The sequence below is a fragment of the Oxyura jamaicensis genome, chromosome 1, assembly GCF_011077185.1.
Source record: "Oxyura jamaicensis isolate SHBP4307 breed ruddy duck chromosome 1, BPBGC_Ojam_1.0, whole genome shotgun sequence".
Taxonomy (NCBI): domain Eukaryota; kingdom Metazoa; phylum Chordata; class Aves; order Anseriformes; family Anatidae; genus Oxyura; species Oxyura jamaicensis.
The window spans coordinates 55,491,550-55,517,641 of NC_048893.1; the positions used below are offsets into that span (position 1 = coordinate 55,491,550).

Consider the following 26,092-nt stretch of genomic DNA (forward strand, 5'->3'; position numbering starts at 1 on the left):
TGAACGAATGAACAAAAGGACCCCCCCACACACACACACACACTACATGTAGCGGCTGAAAACACCCCAGCTCATCACAGACCTCAGCTGGCCTAAACCGAGCAAGGCATGAATGAAGTCAGGAGGCTTCGGCCCATAGCCCAAACAGTCCTGCCACCTCGATGAACAAATACATTAATTTTAAATGCTTCTGAAGTATGGGCATTTTTCCATTTTAACTTTTCCGCAGCAACTTGACTTGATTCATGAGCATGGAGCCCTGCCACCAGCATTTCAAATTGTCCAGCTGCCAACTTACTCCAAAGTCTTGTCTTATCCTAAAAACTTTTCTTGAAGCTGACGATCCTCATATCTTTTCCATCAGTTCAGCATCATACCCTCTAGGGGATGTCGTTGTTTTTCTGCTTTTGTCTAGTGGGTTGGAAAGGACTGGTGCTTTTCGGAGCCACCTGATGTCCTCTTTGACAGCACACCCACACCATGTCACAGGCAACTCTGCTGAGGCAGTTGTGCATTGCATTAACAAAATGTTCTCTTGTTTCCTGGTTATCTGTTTCTTTCTCAGAAAGCTTGTTTTTTTTTCTGACACTTTTCTTTGAGAAGGCTCTTTTGTTAAATTTTCATATTTGCTATGATTTATGTGTGTAAAAAAAAGGTTGGGAAAAAAAAACCCTCCTCTATTAACTCCTCTATTGTATCAATGGACTTCATCTGCTACTTAAAACAAGAAGGCTTTTTCTTCAAAAATGTCTTTGATTCTATATATACATACGAAAAAATTTTATTTGATCTCTTTCTCTGTGGTTGCAAAGAATTATGTTACCTTCCTGTCTGCAAGCCAGACACAGGTAGCACTCTATCCCCCTCCCAAGCTTTCAGTTAGAGATATAGCATTAACCTTCCCCAGCTCCAACAGTTCTATACCGAGTCCAATCTTCAAGGATCCTTCACAGATCGTGCTCAGGAGAGCACCCAGTCCAGGAGCAGCCTGGAGGCACCATGAGCATTACATTATAAAGGACTGTAGAATATGAAATCACCCTCCCAGTAGTGTGGGGATCCTCCACTCAGGCTGCGATACGGCATCAGCTGCACAGAAGGGCGACCAGGAAATATCTTTTAACAGCCTTATCGAGCTGAAAATGTTTCCTGCACATGACTCCACAGTTTTGGCCCCGAGCCAGCAAAACACTAAGGCACATGTTCAACTTTAAGATGCACCACTGAAGTCAGCAGGACCATTTACATGCGCAGAGTTAAATATATGCTTAAGTGCATTTCTGGAGCAGGGCCAAAGGGCTCAGTACCACTCAGGGTTCAAGCCAGGAGGCTGTGATCAGATGGTCTGACAGAGTCAGGGGACGGGACGTGATTTGCTTGGCTTTACCTGCCTGTGCCTCATTCCAAGCAATTAATTTTCTCTCGTTTTTGTTTATAATAAGTTTTTTTTTTTCTTTCCATTTCTCTTGCTTTGTTTTCATGCTGCTGTAGCCAATTCCAAATTGAAGTTTTGTTTTTCTTTTTAAACCCTTCTAAACTGCATCAATAGCTTTAAGTGACTGAACAAAGAGATTGCAAATAGATGGAGTGCTTCAAATGGTAATAAGAGCTGGTGTTCCCAGAGCTTGGGAGGCTGGCACTAAGTAGAGAGGAGAGCCAAAGTGACTGAAAATCACTTTTCTGTTGTTCCTTTGTATGAACTGTTTTCTGGCTTATGCAATGCACAGTAATTAAAATGACTGGAATGCCTCACATTTTTAAGAGAGCTTTAAGGCAGCTCTGTGGCACTGTGGCCAGCAGTTCATGAGCTGTACATTCATGGCTGTAACCAAGGTTTGACGTTTCTATCAGCAGAACTTGAACAAGACAGTATCTCTGTGGAGGCCTGGGAGGTGAGCTTGAGGAAGAAGGGGCAGACACAGCAAAGCAGTAACATCTGGCCCCTACACAGACGCACGAGCACCTACAGGGCAAGCCTTCCTGTCAGTGAAATGAGAGCCTGAGGTTGGGGTGGATGTCAGAGATCTCACTGCTTTCTTTCACTGTAGCCTTAATGTCCTGCCTATCTTCAAGGGTGGGACAGCCCTTCCACATCCCTACCCCTCACTGTACTATCAGCTACTCATAGTGCCCCCTCCTATGTGCTGCGTAGTACAGGAAGTGTTTCTTTCCATGAGAGAGGGTTTGCATCCAAGTACAGGCCACTGCAGTTGCTTGATGTATTTGTGGATGTCCAAATAACTCCCTAATATTTAGCAGGCAGAAAACCTGGCAGACTGGCAAGTCTCTTGCTCACGATCCCATCCCCATGCTGGGGTTTGCTCTGCATGGTGGGGATACGGGAGTACCTTGTTGTTTTTCAGCCCTCCTGGCGCAGTCCATAATTTCATTTTCCTATTTTCCATTTTTGCCATTGATGGTGACTGGGAAGCGGCATGGTGGAAGCCACTGCATCCCTCATCTCTCACGGGTTGGCCTGGCTTCTCCAAGGATGATCATCCATGGAGGAACAGGGGAGCTGAATCCAGTCTCTCTTGGGATGGGAGGTGACTGGGCTGAAGCACAAGACCTTTTTGGCAGGCTGTGCAAACAGATGTTTCTCTCCTCACCTCTCTGCCTCTCAACAGCCTTCTGAGGCCCAGGAGGCCTGCCGGTCCTCAGGATGTGCCACTGGTTTTAGAGCATGTCGGAATCCTCTGTAACCACCATACTCATGAAAGGCAGAAAGAGGAGCACAAGGGAGCTGGCATTCCTTTTTATTATACTGATGAGCTTGGAGACACCGTCACTTCTGAAGGAAGGGCCTTCTCTCTACCCGCAGAACAGGTGCAGCTGCAGGAAAAGTTTACTGTCTCTTGCCTCTCCTGCATAACCTGCAAAAACCTCCTGCAAAAACAAGCCAGTTACTTTATCCCCACAGTCCAGCTGTTCCCAGCTTCTCACCTGAAACTGCAAACAAAGGTGTTAGTTGCAGGAACGGTCTCTAATGATGAGGGCAGTGTCCCAGCAGGGAACAAACTTGGTGATTCCTGCCATGCATGTCACCATGCAGGTGTCAAAAGCGAGAAGCAGTTCTCCTGTGCGGAGATCCCAACAGAGATGGCTGCCTCAGCGCAGGGTTTTCTTTAAATCCAAATCCACTTTTTCAATGCTTTTGTTTCTGTATTCCCAAGTTACTGCTGTATTGTAGCAGCAAGCGACTGCCTCAGTTAGAGCAGGGCCCTCCCACACAAGCTCACGGCCCAAGGCACTAGAAGCTGGAGGATTTCTGATCTCAAGGACAGATCTCTATCTTCTCTGGAGCAAAAGGCGGCACTTCTGTTTCCTCACTCTTCTGGAATTTTTCTCCATAAATCATGGCTTACAGTGGGAGACAAAAGATGAGGAGATGGTAGGTCTGCAGTCGGGAGCGAGGAGGGTTCTGTCATTTGTTTATTGTCTCGCTCTTCCTGAGTGACGAGGAACGTATTCATCAAAGGACCCTTTCAGGGCTGCAGTGTGAGTTCCACACCTCATGGATTAACGTCAGCACTGGGCAGATCAGTGTTTGATTTAGCACAGATGTGTGAAAGTAGTATTCTTTCTCCACTGAAGATAGAGGGGAAAATTTACAGTCCCTCTTCCCTTTTCCTTTAATCTGTAGGGCTTGAGCTACCCCTCAGTTGTGCCTTTCTCTGTCCATTCAGCAAAGTGCCCAGGTTTCCATTCCATTGTGATTGGTAATGGGTGCAGGAAGAGTTAATCTGTAACCAGAGGCAGCGCAACTGGAAGTGACGGCAAAGAAAGAGGAACAGAGCAAACTTCCTCTGTTTTTCCTTCACACTGAATCAAAGAACTTTTACCAGAGAGCATGGGGCTATAACTATGATCTCACACTTTACTAACAGAAGCTGAAAAAAAAAAAATGAAAGAAAGGAAAAAAAGTGTCCTATACTGGCATATTTCAACTCCTGATTTTAACTCAGTTTGTAGCAAGAGCAACAGGTGGCACACGGGGCGGGTGAGTGTTCTTCTGAAGGGGAGGCATGCAGTATGGATGAATATGCTTGCACCCTGCTGGTACTGCCCAGAAAGAAGGACTTCAAACACATATCAGAGGCAATGATGACAACCATGCAGAGCTGTCAGGAAGCAGGAAGGTGTTGAATGTACAGATATGAATCAGCACTGTACAGATTATGTACCAGGAGCAAAGCTATGAAGGTACCACAGCTTGAACATGTGTTCTGAGCAAGAAAAGACCTCTCTGTAGCTCTGTTCTTAGAAAGAGTGCCACCAAATCTTGCTCACAGTTGGCCGGGGTGCTGTGTTAGACCAAGGGCCCTGCTGCGGGAGCCAGGACTGCCACAGTGCAGTGGTTCATCAGAAGTCCTAAGAGGCTGGAGAGATACTGAACATTTCTGGTGGTAGCAGGTTTCTCCTCCCCTTTTCTTCCCTACAGTGACTGTCACTCCTGTGGCAGACAGGTGGCTAGCTGAAAGAGGAAAATGAGCTCTCACCACACCAGCCAGGGAGCAAGAAGAGCTCTCTCTAGACACCTAGCTGAGGTCTGAGAGGAAAGTGCTCTTAGTGTAAAGGTTCTCCAATGCACAGAAGGGATCTACAGAGGGATCTACTCATGGGATAATCCACAGGAAACAACTAACAAAGAGTCTGAGAAACATTTTCTACTAACAGAGTGCGGTCTTCACTCAGCACCGCACAGTATGAGCATCAGGTAGACAAGCATTTTATGTAGTTTCAGTTAAGCTGTCTTCATGTTCTGTAGATTTCAACCAAGCAGTCTTTAACCAAAATCTTGCTTCCTTTGCTCTCAGTTCTAGTTCACTTGCCATCTCAGTGAGTGTAAAGGGGAAGGAGGGATGGAGACCTGCTCAGTGCAGATAAGTCCTTAGTATGGGTATAACAGAAGACACTAACCTGGTCTCCCATATCTCACTGCATAGCAGTGGAAGGTTTACCTTCCAAAGGCAGTGCAATTCTCTCTCCCACTGTTCAAACAAAATGATCTGCTGGAAAAAAAAAAAAAAAAAATCCTCCTGCTGATCCATAGTCACTTTTGTTTCAAGAAATTTATTTTGCCAAAGCAGCAGCAGCACAAAGAGCACAGACCTGCCTCACGGAGGAGGAAGGAGCACGCTAGAAAGGGAAATTTTTACTTCATTTGAAATTGCTTTCCCCATCCGGAATAAATCTTCACCAATGAACATCATATATAATGTCAATAGTGACTTAGCCTAAGGGGGTAGCACAGCGTTAGCTGTGCATGGCTGTAAGCAAATAGCACCACAGAGAGTTGGCTGGAGGAAGCAAAATCTTATTCGCAGAGAACTCAAGAGCATTTCCTTCTCCTCCCTGCAGAGACAGAACCCAGCTCCTCAACTTCAATAATGCCTCCAACTCCCCAAATGTGTTTCCACTAGTATCAATGTGATTACACTTTTTTCTTTTTTTTTCTTTTAAAATATAGTCTGAAGGCAGATAGAGCCATTCAGTCCTAATTTGAGAAAAGTCTTCAGAGAAGGAGGGAGAAGCTAGTGCCGAAAAATACAGGCATTAGTGAAAAGGAGGAGGGAGGGCAGCTTGTAAAGCCATGCCTATGGCTGCGTGGAAGGGATCATTCTCAAAGGACTCCTTTAATCAGATTCCGCAGAAGATAGGCTCTCTCTCTGTAATTCACTCCATGCCCTATTCAAAGGCCATATGCGCTGGTCACGTGGAGATTTACAGTCTCAAATTTACTGGCCTCGGAGACTCTCAAAGAATTGTGCAAGAAATCATGTTCTATGATAACCAAGGCCTCACGCAGCCGTGCTTTCTACAGGCTGCTTCGAGCTCGAGATAGGACCCCTCTAGGGCTTTGTAAGCCCTTTTGGGGAAGAGGGAAGGAGAGAAAAGGGGGAGCTGCTGATCATTGCCATATGTGAGAAGCATCCCTGTCTGCACGTGGGTGTGATGTCCGTGTTATCAGAGAAGCCGAGCTCCAAATAGGCCCTGTTTCCTGTTTCCAGTCAGCAACTTGCTGCTGGCACGGGAATCCCATGTCACACTGGACTGGAGTTACAAAAGAGGAAAACGATGGCCAGGGGAAGGGAAGGGGTGGGGGAAATCCTCTAAAATAGCAGGGATGTGAGCCAGAAGTCCTCAGAGGCAGCAGAGCAAGTGGGAGTTTAGCAAACAACCATTTTCTTTCTTTGACTGGTGTTCCTCAGAGACCTCAGCAATCCAGTTCTCAGAGCTAATTTTAGCTGTTTGTGGCTGGCCTGTTCCTAATGTCCCTTTCCTATCTCTCACACACACTGAACCTTGGGATACTCTCTGTGGGCTGACAGATGACGTGAAAACCTCTAATCTGCAGGTCAAATATAAAAAATGAAGTGGGATCAGGAAACTGGAAGCACGATTTGTTTTTTCCAAATAAGGGAGATATATTCATATTACGAGTTCTTAACATACCAAGTCTGTGTTGTTTTTTTTAAGAACCATATGAGAGGAATGACTTATTCTTGAAAATTTCATGGTAACCACCGAAGATGTTATCATCCCATGGACACTGCCTTGCCTATGCAGACTATGACAGACGTGCTTTCATTACTTACTGGCACTGCTCTTCGGTAGGAAAACCAAAACCACATTGTCCCAAGCACTGTACTCATAAGCAACAGGCAGAGCGAGTCCCTGCCAAAGGGCACAGAGTACACATCAGAGAGGGTTCAAAACGAACACAGCAGCAATAAAGCAGCGATGCCAGGAGTGAATGAGCTTGCTGTGTGCTGTGTTCATACTGTAGGCGTGATGTTCAGAGAAGTCTGAGTCTTACCTGCTTTGTGCTCCTGTGCTGATGTGCTGCCAATGTTTTCCCATCCATAAAATTTGCCCTACAGTCTGTGATGAATCTGATGTCCAGAGGCACCACAGGACACGGAAAGAAGGCAAAAGGTTTGGGATGATTCATCTCAGGCAAATTTACCCATAAACTTGAAGGCAACAGGTGGGTCTGTTCCTTCCCCTAAATCTCTTGTGGATTCACTCCCCTGATCTCCCCTCCTCTACCCATACAAATCTGCAGGGGATTCTCTGCAGGCCCGAAGTATTTGCTCAGAGTGCTGTATCTGTGGGACTGGGGACAGTAAAAGGGCCTGTGGACCCCTAAGGGATCTGGAAGAGAAGCTGCCTGTGTAAGAAAATTAAGTCTGGGGCCTAGGAATCAGCTCAGGACCCTTCTTTTCAGTTGATAGATTTAAGAAAGCTTTGAGTCAGGTGAGGAATCCTTAAAAGACCTTGGTCCTGGGAAGCTGACTAGTAGCCAAAGGTAGTTATTATTGCCCTCAAGGACCAGAGAGCGCTAGTCCTTGAGCTGACAGAGGGCAGATTTCTGTTATTAATTGGGCAGGTTGCCCTGGTTTTGCATTGGACCAGAAACAAGAGGCTGACTAGGACGTCTTGGACAAGACTGCCTGTAGCGCTCTGCTCTGGCTGGCAGGAAGCAGCAGTCTGTCTGCATGAAAACCAGACCTAGTGAGCTAGCTGCCCACGGCTCTTCTCCATGCCCCGCAGGTTTTTCCCAGGTGTGGCTGTGCTGCACAAGGAGCTATTTTCCACTCTACAGAGACCCAGCCACTGGCAATCGTAGCAAGCATCACTGGTAGCAGAGGTGTAGCACAGCCCAGATGCTCGGAGAAGCCCAGCAGTGAGCAGAGCATGTGTAGGGGCACAGGGGGCATCTCAGGTTGGCTCTGGCTTCCCACAGACTCCCTGGGAGCTCTGCAGATGCCCGAAGATCCTCTCCTTTTTTAAGAGCAAAGTGGGCAGCTTGTTTCACTTTCAGAAAGTGATAAATCCTGTCCAAGCCAAAGGAATGAAGGAGGGGGAAGCCTTCCTCCCACGCACTATCTACAGGTTTTCCTAATAATCCCTGGACGGATGCACCCAGTCATGTGAGCCCTTGAAACTCTAGCCACTTTGGAGGAGCCACGGGTGTGGTGCTGTGGATGTGGCCAGCTATATGTGTTGCCCTTTACAGACAAGCTCAGTGTCCTCCAAAGTCTGAGTATCAACAAAATCCTTCCTGTGGGGATTTCTAGCTTTGCCTGAGCCAGCTGTAAATTCCTTTGAGGCTAAAGACTAAGAAAACTGGAATCATGGGAGGACCTTGGTACAGTCCCAAAACCATTTCCACTGAACCTTCCCAAAAATACGGTTTCTCTGACCCAGGAATGCTAGCTCTGTAACAATGGCAAAGCTGAAGTCCTAGACCATTGGCATTAACTAGTATTAGCTCATTATTTCTGTGCACTCTGTCTGTCTCGTCTAATATGAAAATCATTCATGTGATTTTGAGATATGTCGTCCTCTGGGAAAGAGTCTTTTTCTTCTTTCTTGTGTAGCACCTGGCACAAAGGGGATGCTAGCATTTGAGTGGGGTGCTACCTCCATATAAACAAATGAAGTTAGTGGGACTCCTAGCTTCTGTTTACCACTTGCTTTTCGAGTTAATTATTTTGGAGTGAATAATTATAAAGCAGCTGAGTTACCACAGCAAAGCTAGCAGCTGCTTCAGCCAGGAAATGGTGAGAAGGGGGAAAAGCAGAGGTTGGTGAATAAATGATCATAGCACAGTAGAACAGAAGCCAGGAACTGGTATGAAGTAGCTGAAACAGGAGGTGGCAGAAAGGTAACTAAATACACAGAGAGCTCCTCATTCAGTGCCAGCAGAGCTGGAAGAAAACCATGTTTGCTCCAAGGCAGGTGAAGGCACAATCCTTCAAAGCGAGGCCAGACAGCCGCCCTGACCACAGGACCAGCTGCTGCCTTGCTTGCCAGACCTCCTGTTTTTGTGCTCTGTCCTCCCCCCCTCCCCATCTGTCTTTCTGTCTGTGTATGGGAGTGGTGCCCACCGGTTGTCACCCTCTGAGTGAGCCAGCTGAAAAGTTTGGCTCCCCTGCTTTGACAGGTTTTCTGCACAATATTTGTGCTTCCTTGCACGATATGCTTTCTTTTGTCAACACTCGCAGACTTCCCCTTTTAAACAGGGAGGTTCTGCAGGGACGTACCACCTCTTGGAGTGAAGGCATTCCCCAAAAGCCTTCCCCATGATGTTGTGGCCCCAGCTGTCAACACTCTTCTGTCCAAGGAAGGAGAACGCATACCAGGCCTCCCTCCCCTGCCTGCGGTGTCTCCAAAGCATTAAAGTCTCCAGCAAGCAGCCAGCCAAAATAGCCACCAGCATTCAGGGAAGGGCACGTCAAGGGTGGGAAGGATGAGTGGCTACACCACATTGTGTTCCAGGCACGTTTGGCAGATGGTCCCCAGGGGACTATTAGATGCTGGCGAATGCTTGGGCAGCTTCTGGGCTACTTGCACTCACGCTGCTGATGGAGGGAAAGCAAAATGATGCGGCTGCTCCTACAGGCTCTCTTCCTTCCCACTGGTTGTCAGCAAACCCTGAGCGGAGCGGAGCACCTAGCCCCACAACACACCACTTACACAAACTTGTTTCCTCTTCCTACCTGCCACAGTAGCAGGGTGGGGGGTTCAGAGAGGTCTTCCCTCCAGGGCAAGAAAAAAAAAAAGGCCACTGCACTCATGCTCTTCCTCATGTCCTAGACCAGACCCACATGAATGATTGCGTGATTGTGCTCACATGAAGTACACACAGGCATGAAGGGGGGAAGGCTGTCAGCCGTGTTCCCAGCACCAGGGCAGCCCTTTGACAGGACTAGACTTTTTTTTTCTCCCTTCCAAGAGAGAGGGTGGTCAACACCACCCCTAAACTCACCTCCACCCCCAAACAGCTGCTTTGCCAAAGGGTGGGGAAGCAGACCTCCTGACTGAGGGTGGAGCAGCTTGAAGGGGAGGAAAGCAGTGACTTCACTTTATATTAAGTAACAGCAGAGCAGGGTGTGCGTCACTCTGAAAAACAAGATTTTGGGTGGAGGCAGGAGCTCTCTGCAGCATCTCGCACATGGAGCCTTCCCCTCTGTGGGAAAGCAGCACAACATGCCATTCTGAAGGGGGAACTCGGAAAGACGAAGACCCAGTATGCTAGACACCTTATAATCTCATTTAGGGAGATCCAGCAAGAAAAGTGAGGCAAAAGGGGCCTTGAGACTTCCTTCCAGCAGGGATAGAGGAGCGTGGCACTAGATCAAGTCCATGTGAATGGAATAGCATGGGAATAGATTCAAGTCCGTGTGAATAAGATGAGAGCAAAGGAATGGGCCAGAGGCAGTGCTGTGGCCAGCCCTCAGCCAGGGCGAGGCCGGGCAGGGCCGCACCAGGGCAGGGATGGCCGTCTGCTCGCCCTGGAAGCTGGTCAGCCTTGGCTGGGGCACGGCACCACCACAGCTCCAAACACCCCGTGGCCCTCTCTGAGTCACGTCACTGGCCCAGGCTCTGTAAGAGATCTCGTCCCTTCCCTGCTGCCGGCACGCTGGTTATTCTGTGAGTGGGGCAGTGCTGGCAGTTCTGAGACCAGTGAGGCCTCCTGCCCTGGATGGGGAGCTCTGTGTGGACAGAACTGAGCTCCTCCAGCGGTCGGCATCAGTGGGAGCGGAGGGCACTGGGTTCAGGTGCAAATACCAAGGGGGATGATGGCAGAGTAGATACAGGTGTCCTTCACACAGAGTTACCTACAAGGGGAACTCCTGTTCTCAGGCTGGCAACAGTCTCTTCTCAGCCCTGTGCTAGCAGACAGGTATCGCGAGGGGCTGGATCTGATCCCCCAAGTAATCCTCTCCTTGCAGCTGTGTCCTGCTGGGCTGTACGGCAGCCTCAGGACCTGGTGGGCTTCACTGGTCCTGACTACTACTGAAGGAATCCCTCATGCTTAAGAGCACTCTGATGTTACAGCCCATTTCAGGCTGTTCTCACCTTGACAAGAATTAAAAGCAGTCGTAGACTCCAAAGGCTGAAAAGGTAGCAAAGATTTTTAGACAGCTCATGCAGCTCTGAAAGCAGTCTTGTGAGGGGCCATCAGAACAGAAGCCTTTTCACAGGTGGCCATGGGCTGGCTGTAAAAAGCCTTCCTGATGGCTCTGGGCAATGCTGGTGGCATGAGTACAGTGTACCTGTGGCCCCACTCACATTGGGAACATAACCACAGCCACTTCTTTCCTCAGTCTTCCCGGGTGTAACTCAAAACAACTTGACACTGTCCTCCAGAGACATGACACTGTCAGGGCCCACCTAACATTCCTCTAGCTAGCACAGGTGACAAGGTACAGTGCATCGGTGCTGGGATGTGCTTCACATGTTGGGTATTTACCCAGTCTTACCAGAGCACATTTGACCTGTACCAAAGACCAGGCTGCAGTGCTTGGACTTGTGCTGGAACTCATGTGAGTTATTTTCTATCTGGCTCCTACACACCTTCACATACTGCAACGCACACGTGGTGAGATGCAGTCAAGAACTCAGGCTCTGCTTAGCATTAAAAAATTGCTAGGCTGTCAGATCTCCAGTCCCTTTATCTATCTTTTTCATGTAAATATAAATTGAAGCCCCGGTTTTGTGGTACCAAGCTCCCAACGGTTCCTCATGCAGACTTCCCTAGAGACTCACCAAGCCTGCAAAGAACTCAAACAAAACAAGCCAGTTTCCTCACTCCTGCTTCAAGTGTATAAGAGAGAGGAAAGAGAAAAAATAAAGGAAGCAAAAAGTGTACCTTTTCAGCCAGACCTTGACTGGCAGCAGCAAAGGCAGAGTTCAGTTTCTAAAGGTCACCAATAAACATAATTTTGTGTTCCCACTCCCCACCTGAGAAAATTAAACTGAGTATTCACAGAACTCTACTTTCCTGCTTGCAAATAATAAATAGCTTAGCAGAACAGCACTGTTTGGGAGAAAAAGAACAAAGGAACATAAAATAACAGACATCCACCAGGATCCCTTTCCTAAGAGGTTCTTAGCAAAGCTCGCTCTCATTGCTTGCAGAAGCACCACTACAGAAGACCACTGCTTCCCTCTGCTCTAGAAACACTCAGCACAGCCGACAGTTTGGGGCCACCACCAAAATTCTTATTGTCCTCATTTTTATGATAATATTATTTTTGTATCTTACACAAATCCTCCCACGAGTGATAACAGGTACAAATCAGATATGTGAGTATTAGGCCTGCCTGTAGGCGTTTTAAGCTCCTTTTCTCTCCAACAGAGGCCAGCAGAGCAGTCCTTCCTTTCTAGCTGCCAGCCCTTCTGGATCTCCTTGCTGGCAGGTCAAAAAGGAGAGAAAGGAAAAAGGTATTCAAGCTCTTTGTGTCTTGCGGTCAGCCTCAGCGTCTCACCAGGATTCACCAAAAGAATAAGGATATTCTGTATATCCTTATGTATCCTATATAAGCCTCACGACAATCCCGTTTATAACAATTTAAGATCCTAGTGTTGCATCCATGCTGCAGGTGAATGAACTCAGGCTAAGGGATACCAATGAGCTTCTGACCCATTCCCAAGCTTTACTCCCCCTTCTCTGTTTTCTTAGGGCAGGCGATATTCCCTCTGCAGACCGGGGCATTAGTAACACTAATGACGGGATGTATCATCCCTGCCTGCTGAGCGTGATTCACAGAGTCAACATGGCCCCAGCAGCTGAGAGGAACAATGCGGTGTGTTCTCAGTTACTCGTTTTTTGGCTACGCCATCGCTGGAGCCCAGAACAAGGGCGGTGATGTCATGGCCATAGGCTTAATGTGTGAGTAACGCGTACAGCACTACAAGCTCCCTGTGATCTATTACTTCCACATTAATAGAACTTCGGGCATATATACACAATTAGTTGGCAGAGCCAAGAATAAGTCATTTGGAAGAGATCATTTTATTTTAGGCTTTTAACAAGAATGCTTCTCAGTCCCAACAGGCTAGTTCTGGAGAAGTAGTACCTAGCTAAATGTCGAGCTATATAATTTAGTCAAGACCTCGGCTTTAAAGACAAAAGTTTGGAATGTAGAAATGGGCAGACTAGAATCCCACTAAGAAATAGCTTACATTTTTTCTGACAATTAGACATTGTTGTAAGTATTTACATAAAAAAAAAAAAATGAAAAGGCTCTGAGGCAAAGAAAGAAATTATTCCCAGCCATTTTTCAAGAAAATTACTTTGAAGCCTATCGTGCACTTGTGTTTGAACAAAGCTTTTCTCCATTTAGCTTCTGAGTGGAGAAGGGGAGGGGGGGGTTATTTCTTCCTTTCAAAAATGTGTTATGTGTATTTAGTGGTCTGTCAAAAGAACCAGCACAGGAGGGGGCGTAGGGGCTAAGCATATAGCGACATTGTAATCGGAGGCCAGTCAGCGGGTCACGCAGGCAAGCTCATACTAGCTCTCAGCTATCTCATGCGTGTGCTGATAACCGTAGCCACGGAGTTCAGGGTGAGCTATTAGCCAGCACACTGCCCCAGGGACCAGGCGGGTTTTGCAGCATGAGCTCCGAGCTGCCACAGCTATGCTGCCGGTAGCACCCAGCTCGGGTAGCCCCAAGTCAGCACAGATGGGGCTGCGTAAGCTGCTGGCAGCTCTCTGCAAGGATAGCTGCAGCAGGGTGACTGGTCCCTGCTTTATTAAGCTCTTCCCTGAGCTTTATAAAGTTCTTTCACTGCCAGGTGGTTGTAGGTATCTCAGGTGGCAAGGCTTGGAGGTGTCCTCTGTTTCAGGTGCCTTCCATCGTTTGCCGAAGGAAGGTTAAGCCAGGATTCCTTTGCCCAGCAAAACAGGGGAAGCCCTGAGAATTCATAACACGAAATCTTATCTCAAGGGAAAAAAACAGAGGCTTGTGTGTAGAGGCTTGTTGAAATACACATTCCTGTAATAGTTTCCCAACGCTGAGTACCGATGGGACAGTCACACACTTTGCTGCGTGTTCCCAACAGGCTGGAAGCTTTATCTCCTGGGCAGGCTGGGGCTGGAGCACTGCCAGCCTCCCTGGGGACCGGCTTTGGCCCTGTAGATGCCTGCGCCTCTGCAGTGGGCTGTGGATTGGCGGAAGCTGGTGCAAAGCTGCCTGTCCGATTAAATTTGTTGTTCTGCGAAAGGATTTAGCTTTGTTTGCTGGTTATTACTGAAGAAAAATCCTAAGCTGCTGCTTTAACCTGTGTTAAACCTTTCAGGGGGTGAAAGAATCTGGCTCCTTTCCTTCCAAGATGTAAACATGGAGGAGAGACCTAAGAGAAGGCGCAAAAAAAAAAAAAAAAAAAAAAGAATAAAAAAATTAAAAAGTTTTAAAATACAATTTTGATTACAGTCTTTTTACCTTACAATAAAAATAGAATAGATATTTTTAAATTTCCTGTGCTAAAAGGCTGCTACATCAGAAGCATTACTGAAGTTAGCTGCCGAAAAAAATCTGATGGGGTCATTAGCCACCATCTCAAACACACTCCAGCTCCCACACATACCTGCTGTCTCCTTGGATGTGCTAGTAAGCCCATCGAGAAGGGTCTGTAGAATAAAATAAAGTTGAGGGGAGATGTTTGAGACTTTCATATTTCGTAATTCAGTCCTGTACAAACAAACCAAAGGCAGCCAAATCAAATAAACAGCTTATTCCAAAACAAGATATCTGTACACAAGATTTGCTCTGGTTTAATTGAGTTTATGGCTGACTATTAGTTAAAACAATAAAATGTTATCTGTAGAGAAAAATTCAGGTCAGCAGGGACTCGTAGGCTACCAAAGATGACTGTGAACATATAGCGTGAGCACAAGAACTGCTGAACTACTGCTACAATTGCAGGAAGGGCCCTTACAAAGGCTGCCACTGAAGTTTTAATTTCCCTTGTGTGAGACCTGCAAGGTAGATCATTTCTCTCACAGGACTCCTGCCTCCTTTCTACATTTAGCAAATTAGTATCTCAGACTTGCTTTATCCTGCTGCTCAGTGGATAGACCTACATCATATTTAGTACACAGGATTTAAACCATGCTCCGAGAGCAGAATTACTAAAACCCACTTTGAGTTCAAGGATTTCAGCGAGATACCATATCTAGCTGCTTCAGAAACATCAGCAAATTTGTTTTCACAGCACTGCATTGGGTATCGTGTATCTTGTAGACAAGAGGCTGCCTACTGAAAACTGTAGAGGCAAAAGATTTGGGGTACCTGATACAGAACAACCCAAGGACTTGGGTTTTCACAGTTTCTAGCATGCTGCAGCACTTTATATTCCAAGCACAAAACCCAGATGCAGTTGTGAGCTCTCAGTCCCTTTGCAAGCCAGCTGTGGTTCAACCTTTTGGGGCTCCAGCTGCAGCACCAGCTCCAACGACTTGCACCCCACCACCAGAGCCTGCTTCTTCCCACCCCTGCCCTGCAGCACATCACATGCTGTTTGCAGGGCTGTTCTGCAAACAGGATTGGGGAAATGATTTATATTAAAAATAACCCTTCTGTGCTACCTGCTTTCCACAAGGCACGAGGCGGGGGCTAATGCAGACAACTGTTTTGATGCTTTCGCAGCCTCAGAGCGGTTCCCTCCTGCCCGTGGAGCCAGGGAGCGCCCTGAGGAAACAGTCTGTGCACTTGGATATGAAGGCTGCATCATAACCCATCTGCACAAACGTTGCCTGGGTAACTTTAATCCCGGATTTCCTAACTTTTTGAGCGCTTGAGTCCATAGCCATTGCAAAGTTTTTATGCAGGCTTTTTGTGTGTGATATGTATTCTCGTTTAAAGTTAGCTGGAGCATAAAAAGAATGAGTAAGGGAGGAGAGAGCTATCTGGGCAATGCCAAGGATTGGAAAAAATGCTTCTTCCGTGCTCTTTATGCAAGATTATTTGGAAATAGAATTTGGAACAATCGCCAGCAAAGGCTCCCCACTCGCAGAAGCTTGTTGTTGTTAACTCCAGAGTTGACCTGGGTGTTGGTTACTCACAGAAAATCTTCCCCATGCAAAGTGCTCTCTTGTATTGGAAGTGAGATGATTGCTGTTATGTTCAGCTCAGTGTCCTTCCTATCCCATGATCACTGCAAAGAGGGGAATCAGTAACTTTGTTGGACATGCACAAGCGTGCATGATGGGCTTTGCTCCCTAACACTGCCTAGCAAGTTCCTCTTCTCTTGTAAGCAGAAATACATAAAGGTTCCTCTTCAAGTATTACCATCACTAGCTTCACCAGCGCATGGTATCACCTTTAGTGCAGATTTGCTTGATTGGAGCAGCACAGAGACAACTGTTAGAGGGGCCAAAACCTGGCACCAAATGATTAGCTATTATGAAGTACACTAAAATATTAGACTCATACTCCATCTGGGTCATCCTTTAAATTGTCTTTTCTGGCTTCCTTTCTTTCAGTGAATCAGATCTAAGCTCCTTGATATCGTTTTTTCCATTCAGAATATCTGTCTTTATATTCCCAGCACTATCCCGGTCTACCTTTGGTTTGTTTGTTTGATTACAAATTCCCTCGCTGGCTTACAGTTTTCTTCATGCTGTGTTGCTTCCCCATTTTCAGAATCCACGAGACAGACTCAGCCATGGCCAGCTAGCTCTGCTAAGGGTCCCATACAGCTGAAAGTTATTGTGGGGCACAGAGTATTGAGGCAAAGTGAGAGCAAACCATATTCTGGAAGATTATCTGCCATTAGCAGAGATTATGAATGTCCACACTAATCTAGCAGCATACCGATCCTACCTGTTCTTAGCCATGACACTTCTTGTAGAGCACCAACAGCAATTGTGGGGAGGCACAACCTATGGCCCTTCCCTCAGAAATTTCCTACTGGGTGGCAGACACATTACCAAAAAGGAACCATCACACACAGGAGATTTTTCTTGCCTTTTCTACCTAGAACAGGTAGCTCTTATTTCCTACACAATAAGCAGCATTCTCATTTCCTTAAAAGCCTTGACCAAGTTTTCCACACCACTTAAAGCATGGATTTTCTCATTACCATATCTGTTCTTACAGTCTGCAAGATACCAAAGACAAGCTTGATACTTAGGTTTTCTCTAATAACCTCTTCTCCACAGATATTTTGGTGTTAGCAATAGTAATAACCATAAAGATAATAATGATAATATAAGGAGTAATGATTACTATAAGGTGAGTGGTAGAATTACTCTTGAAATCAGGCTTAAATTTGAACAAAATGTAGTAATATCCCTTCTGGAGAAGCTAGAAGAACTCTCCTCTTGCAGGATGAAAGGAGCTAAGGAATGTGCTGGCTGGCACTGAATCCCTGTCCTCTTGGGCCTTTAATGGGTTTCCTGCTCCTGTAGGTTCAAAGAGCAATTATAGTCTCCGGCAAAAGTACAGCAAATGGAAAACAGATTCTTTGGCTCCCCCTAAAATGCCAAGAGAATAAGTAACCAAAAGATGCAGGACTTGAAGTCACTTTATTGCCGTAGTTTATTGAGCTGAAGGGAAATTTCCCTCCCTGCATCCCTGAGGCCGGAGGAAGGCCCAGACACAGGAGGTGGGTGGTAGGAACCCAGTGGCAAACTCATGTTCACACCCATCTCCTTGAAGGGACTCATGGGGGGGGGCAAGAGATAATCCAGGACCGCTGCAGACTGCACAGCAAGCTGCCTCTGGGGTCCAGCTCCTTCACCTCTCTGCTGGGAGGTTGTTTAGGGCCTTTGAATTGGCTGTCAGAGAGGAACAAAAGCAAGGCCTGGGGAAAAGGGGAGGACAGCAAGGGCAGGGCAGCTTCCTTCTTGACAGGAAGTCATTATGAGCATTTATGGCAGTATATTTCCAGCACAATGCAGCTGGATAAGCAGATAGAGGCTGAGGAACCAGCCTTAGATATCAGGAGCCTGACAGTGGCAATGCTTGCTACCTCACCCAGGGATAACAGCCTGTGCAGAGGAGGTAAGTCATAAAGACAAATAATGGGCTATGGAAGAAAAAAGGAAGGGTCCAGGTCATTCAGACCCAGGATAATCCTTTCAGAGAGCTGCTGGATGTGAGCTCCACAGCGGGTTAATACTCTGGTATTTCATCAAGAAAAACTAGTGGGCATGAGTGCCGTGAGCTGCATACTAATCTCTTGTGAGGGCCTGCGTAGGCCACACAAGATGGCCTCCAACAGGGCAACGCAGCCCAAGTGCTTCTGCAGGGGTCTGCGCAATCAGGCACTGAAGGTTAAAAGCAAAATCCACAGGTAAAGCAGGACTGGATTTAGGACTGGAGCAGCACATTTCTTTTATTTTTTTCTTTGATATAATAAAAGTATAGTCCAGGGTTAATTAACAGGAGGTAGTAAACATGCATTGTCTGTATAGAAGGCAGCCTTGCACAGTTCTCATCTCTTGTTACACCTGGCGCTGCAAAATGCTTTCCCATGATCAGCAACACCTGCAGCATTAACGCACCACAGCACTGGCATGCTGTGAGTGAGGCTTCTCTTCCATCCCTGAAAAGAGCTGGTGCTGTACCAGTTAGCTTCTGATTTAGTTTTCAGTAAACTACACTGTACAGGGGAAATTAAATAAGCCTGCCTAAAGCAAAAAGCCCTGCAGGTTGCTTTGCATCATGTTTCATTTCTACCTCAGATTACTTGAGATTAAATCCTATCACTGATGGCAGAGAGAAATAGCTAGTAAGGCAGCACATCAGCAATAATCCCAATTTTCTGCTTGAACAAGGATGCTGGGTATCCAGTGATGGTACAAGTAGGTCACCCAGCTGGCTTAGCAACTAGAGAAACTTCTCCATTCAAACTTAACTTCGGGCACCGTTCTGTTTTATGGCACAAGGATGGGATGTAGCTCAACTCCGCAGTTTCTCAGGTGTACAGGGGAAACTGTACACTCATAATTACACAACAGTGATGTAATAATTGCTGAGGATTTCCTTGGTCATCTTATATTACAAATTGATGCTTCCTCTAGCTTTCCTTACTGTCTACAGAGGAAGAAGGGATCCATTCTCTTCTTACCATATGTATGTGTAATTCCCCTTAAGCTAACAGGAACCAAAAAGAAATTGGACCCTAAAGAGGAGGGGTGAGGAAGAGATGAATGAATAAAAGACCCCTTCATAAGAGCTCTGACCTGGACGTGTGGGGTGGTTTTCGTCTCTGACCTCCTGCTGACAGACATGGACTACAGGCATTGAGTTTGGATATAAAATCTCTGAATCCAGAGCCATGCTCATTTGGACAGGGAACATTTTTGTTTTGGCCCCCTCTTTTCACACCATGAAGGATTTGCAGCCAAAGCAAAATTAAAGACAGATTGATATGATTTGTTCACCTTTTGAAACTATTCCAATCTATCTGGGGTGGCAGGGAGAAGGCTGATGTAATTAAATGTTACAAAGGAATGCCAAACATTTCTCCTAGAAGCGGATCTTCTGAGTCAACAGGTTTGGACAACACAAGGGGAAAGTGACCTTTTCCTGCTACAACTTGATCGGGTCTCTAGACACAAAAGCAGAATAGGAGGAAAAAAAAAACAGCTCTGGAGCTTCCAGTACAGGAAAGCCACGTTGTCCTCCATGAACACTTCATTCTAGTTTGAACATGGTCTTTCCTTTATCATCCCCATACTGCCACACGGCAGTCTTTCTGGTGAGTCAATATGAATGGATTCCAGAAAATTCCTCCAGTGCTGCTTTAGAAATTACTAGTAATGGTAAAGCTCTGTTACCTCCTGGACTCCTCACTGCCAAGGCTGAAACAAAGGACTTCTAGGTTGGCTGAAAATCAGCTGGACCACCAGACTGAAAGGGTAACAATGATCAAAGACTTGGCTTTGCTCACAGCCAGTAATAAGTTATGTACTCCAGAGGTTGTTCCTGTGGTCCCTGCAGTTCAATCATCATGAACAACCCGCATAACATGAGGGACCTCAGCTGAAGAGAGAGGACAGGGCCAACAAAAACCTCATGAAGTCCAGTAGAGAGAAATACAAAGCTCTGCACCTGAGGTGGAGTAACTCCCTCCATCCCTACAAACTGGAAGCCAACAGACTAAGAGCTCTGCAAATGACCAGGAGGTTACAGAGGTATCAGCCTGAATGAGCTGGCAGGGTATTGTCACTGTAAGGCAACTGTGTACTGTACTACAGGAGAAGGAGCATGTCTGACAGATTTGGAAGTTATTTTCCCTGTTGTCTGACACTGGTCAAGTATGTATTTGACATACTGTCCAGCCTGAAGCCTCTCTATTGCAAAGGGATGTGAAAACTGGAGGATGTCCAGCTGAAGTCTACCACAATGGTCAGAGGTCTGGAACACATCAGCAATGGTATGTTGAGGGATCTTGGCTTGTGTAGGCAGGTGAAAGGAAGGCTCATCTAATAGCCTACAACTACCTGAAGGATAGTTATACAAACATAACAGATCCAAATTCTCCTCAGTATGATCAGATGATATAGCACAAAACAATGGCTACAAATTGCAGCCTGGGACGTTAAGCTAGGCATTAATAAAGAAGATTTCCTATGAGGGTAGTGCAACACCAGAACACAGTGGTCACAGAATATTCAGTTTTGGAGGTATTCAAGACAGGTATTCAAAGTTAGAGCTGACCTGATCGTGTGGCAATAGTACTTTGGTGAGCAGGTGGCTGGACTAGATGACATACAGCTGCTTCAGCCAAGACCTCTGTTGTTCTGTGTTTCTTTACAGATTCTTTACAGTCAGTAGATTCGACAAGGATATTAACCAAAATTCACTGGCCAGGTAGAGGCATGTCCTAAGATAGACTCACATCACTGCATGTGTGACAGCCATTTTTTTTCTACAACATGGTGAGCAGCATTATAGTTAGGTTTCCTCATGCTCACCACCATGATCCCCACCATTTTTTTCTGGCTATAGGTTGGCTATTGATCGTGCTTAGGTAGCACTTCGGTTTAGAATATGTGCTCATTGGAAGTAATATTGGAATCAGCCACTCAATCACCATGTCTCTAACTGGTCTTGGTCAGAGACAGCCTCACCAGGCAGTAAGGAGGGATTTTAACAGCTTACACTTAACAAGCCAAGTTTTGTTGGCAAGCTCAGATACATTCCTTATGAGCAGAGACATCTTTTGCATTTTATTCTTGGTCCTGACAATCTATAGAGACATTTCCAGAGGTAGCCAGCCAGCCAGAATGAAAAGTTGCTGCCCCAAAGATCCCAAAGCAAAAGGCCAACTGACTTCAAATATTTTGCCGTCTCTAAAGAACCATGCCTATGTCCCATACCCATGCAACAAAGTTCACTTATTCAGGTGTCAGGAATAGAAGAATCATTCCTTCGCTCTGACAGCTAAAATGCTAAAGCTATGCTGTCTTTTTACCAGCCTATTTTCTTTATCACAGACTATCCTGTGAGAATCCCAGCTACATGCACAGAACAATGACAGCCAACTATCTCCAATCTGGCAACAGCCAGATCACAGCCCACATTTGAGTCAATAACCTCTTAGCTGAAGAGAGCCGAGCAGTATCAAAGGAAAACCCAAACCCAAAGTGTTATATCCTCACAAAGAATGCGATGGTTTTACTCCAGTGTTCATGACTAATGAATCACAAGGATTCAGTGAACCACCAGTTAATTTGTAATAATATTTGTGAAACAGAAGAGGGACAGTCTTGTGGTTAAGGCTGGACTGACACTCAGGATGTCTGGGCCCAATTCCTAGCGCAGATTTTCCTTTGTAAGCATTGGCAGGCCACTTCAGCTCTCATCCTCAGTTCCTTGCTTGTAAAGTTTTCCCTTTCTTTGACTTTTCGTCTGTCTGATCTGTTTTAGTTCTGAAATATTTCTGTAGTTTCTGACATCCAGGAAAGCAGAGAATATAACACACATGATGTAATGAATTGTGCTGTGAGCTGCAAATGGCTCTAAAATAGCCCCCAGGCTGTATGCATTCACTTCAGCCAGCTAACAAACATATATTTGAAGAAACCAGCCTGGACAAGTGAATGGTTAGCAAATGGAGACTACATTCAAAAGTAATTGTTCATAATGAATTCTGCTAAATGCCTGCTGCTACTGTTACCATTGAAATCAGTACCAGCACAGATATCTTTACTCCCATTTCATGTAAACTCAATTTAAGTGATGGCACAGTGTTTATATCACCTTACAACAACAAAGATGTTTTTTTTCAGACCACCAAATGTGGAACAGGAATTTTATGTTTGACATGTTATTTTTTTTTTCTTTCTAAATTGCAACATTCGAATGCTTATCAGTAATGTCTCCCAGGGCTGATACCTCCAACTTTCAACATGAAATAGTTTTAAAATTGAGCCAGCACTGATTAGGTTGCTTCTAGCCTGAAATTTTTAGAGGTTGATTAAAACATCAAGATACAAAAACAAACATGGACATAATTATCTCTGTCTTGCTGCTTAATTTCAGAAGAACTGTCTAAGCACCAGTAGGTCTAGATTGGAATAAATAAAATCAAGTATAATCAGGTGACATTTTATTCACTTGACTCTTTGGACCCAAGACTGAAAACACATGGATCCCAAAGTATTAAAAAATAAAAAAAGAAAGAAAGGAAGAAAGAAAGAAAGAAAGAAAAAATAAGTTCTACCTGCAGAATTCTACAACATTACAAACATGTTAAAAACTGTCCAGAAAAACACCCATTAATATACGAAGGGGATTTAATTCATAAATAATGCCAGACTCATGCACATGCCTGGAATTTATGAGAGGATGTGGATATCTATGGAAGAGGGTACTAAAACCCTGACAGAAAAAGAAGATTGACAATAGAGGCTTCTGAATTCCTATCAGAAATGTAATAATGGTGAAAACCGTGATATAAGGCATACGAGTTTTCACACTAACCAAGAAAAGTAAGACAAAGTGCACTAAGTCCAGCAATCCAGTCAGGTGAACCAGCTTTTTCCCGCATAGAAAATAATCTTTGTGCAAGCTAGGCCTCTTTCATTTCTAACTGGGCTAAAATGTGGGCTGGAGTTAGTGGTACAATGTCTGTTCTGGGAAACAGAATGAGCTGGAAAGGTCTTGAACAGTATAAAAGGACAGCAGGACCAAAGAACCCAGTGGAGCTTTGCCCTCTGCAGAAGACAATAATGACTGAATGGAAAAGAGTTGCACATGCATGAGCTCTGCCTGCGACACCCAAAACAATACCGTGGTGCACACTTGTCATAACGCTGGTCATTGTGCCCAGCAAATTGTGGCTCTTCATTATATTTCACTCTGAATGCAGTACTACTACCAAATTCAGGGGTCTGCTTTTCGTGTATCTCTGTGTAGTTAAAAACCACAAATCCTGAGGGACAAAGGAGTAAGCCCCTAGGGAATTCTTCAAAATTAGTGGTGGGAGGTGACAGTCTCAATGAGTTTCTTAGGACTTGCAGCAAGGGTTTGAGGAAGGCTCACTGAGCCTTTGACTGAACACTCTGAACTCTGGAGAAATCTAGAAATAACACGGTCTTGGCAATTTTCCAAGTTTTACCAAAATCTGCAAGGGCTTCTCAGTTGACTGCTTTTCCGCATCTTAAGAGCGGACGAGGACTTTTTCCCTGAAGTCTCTGGAAGCCATTAGGAAGGTAAATATTCCTTGAAAGTACCATCTCCCCCTTGTCACAGTTTAGTTATGTTCAGGAGTCACTCCTAGCCATTAACCATCCCTACAGGTTACTGCAGCTGGCCAACTGCCTTGACTTTGATGGACACTTCTATTCTTCAGTAACACCTATGCTTTAACAAGAACATACACAGCCTAGAGGCACATATGTAATCCATTCTATCCACAGAAAAGACATTAAAAAAAAAAAAAAAAAAAAAAAAAAAAAGATACTGCAATCCACCTCCTAGACTGGATTTTCACTTCCCAAGTATGACAGCTATTGCCTAAGATGAGGGTGTTCCACTCTTCCTTCACACATTCAGGTAGTACTGGTTTGCCCAGCTTATCACCTATAATTGAGAACTATAGTATCACTCCTCTTTATATAAGGACTTTAAAAAAAAATCTCAAGTGCTCCCATGATAAAACCTAAGACTTCAGCTGATGAGACTAAAGACTAATTACTCCTGTTCAGTCCCTTCCCTGGTGGTGGCAGGGGACACTACCCCTGCCAGGCCCCTCTCCTCAGCAGATGCTGAGACAGGTTTGCTACCCCCTTCGAACTTTAGCTCACAAAGGAAAACCTGCCTCAAGTAAAGATAATAGTTACATTACATGACAGTTATTCGTTGGAAACTGGGCAGAGTACATATGCCACTTGTCACAAAGCTTACATGCAGCTTCTGTGCTTGCACCAGCTTTTGAAAAACACTTATCAAGGCTGGCATCAAACATAAGACCCTACTCCTTTCATTCCTAGGGTGACCATTTACGTTCCCCAACTGATTTTAAGTCCAATTCCTCAAATATCAGAACATTATCAGAAGATAAACAAACATAGCTGAGGACCAAGACAGGGAAGAGCCTCGCCCAGCTAGCGATTAGTCATCAGAAATTAGACTCTGTCAGAGCAGCATTGTTTTGGCTCAGGCTCAGAAATACACAGCGCAGCAGTCTGGTCAGTGGTAGGCCCTCATTCTGCCTCGAATGTAAATACATGAGGCTTCTTTTTTACCACATGTTTAGGGAAGCATCAAGAGCTCTTGGCAAGCAACCGGAAAGAGATGACTGAGAGGCTGCTGGCATGCTCCTCAAGCTGTCATCTTATGCCCCGAGTGGTTCTGGGTGCACACACTGAGTCACACATACACACAGAGCTACCAGTCACCAAACCTTTGTTTTGCCTGAGAAAAATAAATTAGTTATTCTTGGCTGGAGTGTTCTCCCTCCCTCCCTTGCTACAGCTGCTTGTGTCTCCTGCTGTCAAGGCAGCCTCTCCCTCTGGAGAACCTGACGTCCGAACTTCGGGATAAGTCTGTCAGGGAGCACCAAGAGCCGGGCTGCTCCTTAAAGGGAGGCGAGCCAGGATCCATGAGGGAGCCTTGCCAGCCAGGCCTCAGTCTCCGAGGACTAGAGAAAGGTGAACAGCACAGCCCCTGAGATGGTGGCTAGGTCCAATCAAAGGTTCAGATCAAAAGACAGAATTGTCTTGATGAGGAAAATCTGGAGTCAAACCAGGAAGTCAAACTGTGGTCAGGGATAGGATCAGGTCCAGCGATCACCAGGCAGGTCTACACAGGGATAAAAATAAGCCAAGAGACCAGTCCATAGCTTGAAGACCAGGTCAAGCAGCTCCACAGCCAGGCAGGGTCATAGCTATATCTATACTGGAAACCACCACTCCTCCAAAATAGCTCATGCAAGGAGACAAAGCCCAGGGCTGAGCTTAAATAGAGCTCCTGGGCCCCATGGGTGTGGGCTCTGGGTGAGGATCATCAGGGTCATTAGTGCCATTAGTGGCTCAGGGCCCTGACAAAACCAGAGGCTCCATGTGGTCTGGGATCATCTTGTATTTACATACTATCTTCTAGGTGTTAACTCCTTACCCACATGGTAACTGACACCTCTCCTTTGACAGGATCCACTTTTCTAATTTACTTCCCTCCCTAACCACTGCTGGGACAATTTTACCTCTCTAAATCCAGACATGGAAATCCCATTGGCTTTCCCCTTCACCATTTTCTAGTCTTTCTCTGTGACTCGCATTAGACCTGCAAATGGTTGGAAATAAGATGATAGTTTTTATGTAATTTAGACAGATTTCTCCCCAGTGTAGGTTCAAAGGAGATGCATGTGAATTAATGTCATGCTGCAGTTATATATTTTACTATACTACATTTTCTTTTCTGTGTCCTATGGAGGACACATCAGATAATAAGCTAAGAAACCTGGTCAGGCTAAAAACTTGAGGTTGCTTTGGAAGTGCCAAAATTGGGGTTGATTGTACAACTTTATTTGCCTCCTTTATGCTTATGTATCTATCTGCCAGTCCTTGACCGCTGGATCACATGCTGTTTTTTATCATGAGATTTCTGCCTTATTTAATACTATTTTTACTGAATTAGCTGGTATCTCCTCATATTTTTTGTCCACTATTCTCCTGCTATTCAGCTGCAGCCCCGAAGTGAGATTTTTTTTTTACCCATGATCATTTCAGTGGTTCTCATCACTGAAATTTCACAAACAATAATCGATGCATACTGACATCTCTTCCAGATAAGGGGAGATTATCAGCCTCATTTTCTAGACAGAAAACTGAACAAGT

The 26,092-nt window shown here is 45.5% G+C and overlaps 1 protein-coding gene across 1 annotated transcript in view; it reads left to right on the top strand.

The window, feature by feature from the left end:
* Positions 1-26,092, top strand: part of SYN3 (synapsin III) — a 199,969-nt gene that overhangs the window by 113,750 nt on the left and 60,127 nt on the right. The window lies entirely within an intron of this gene.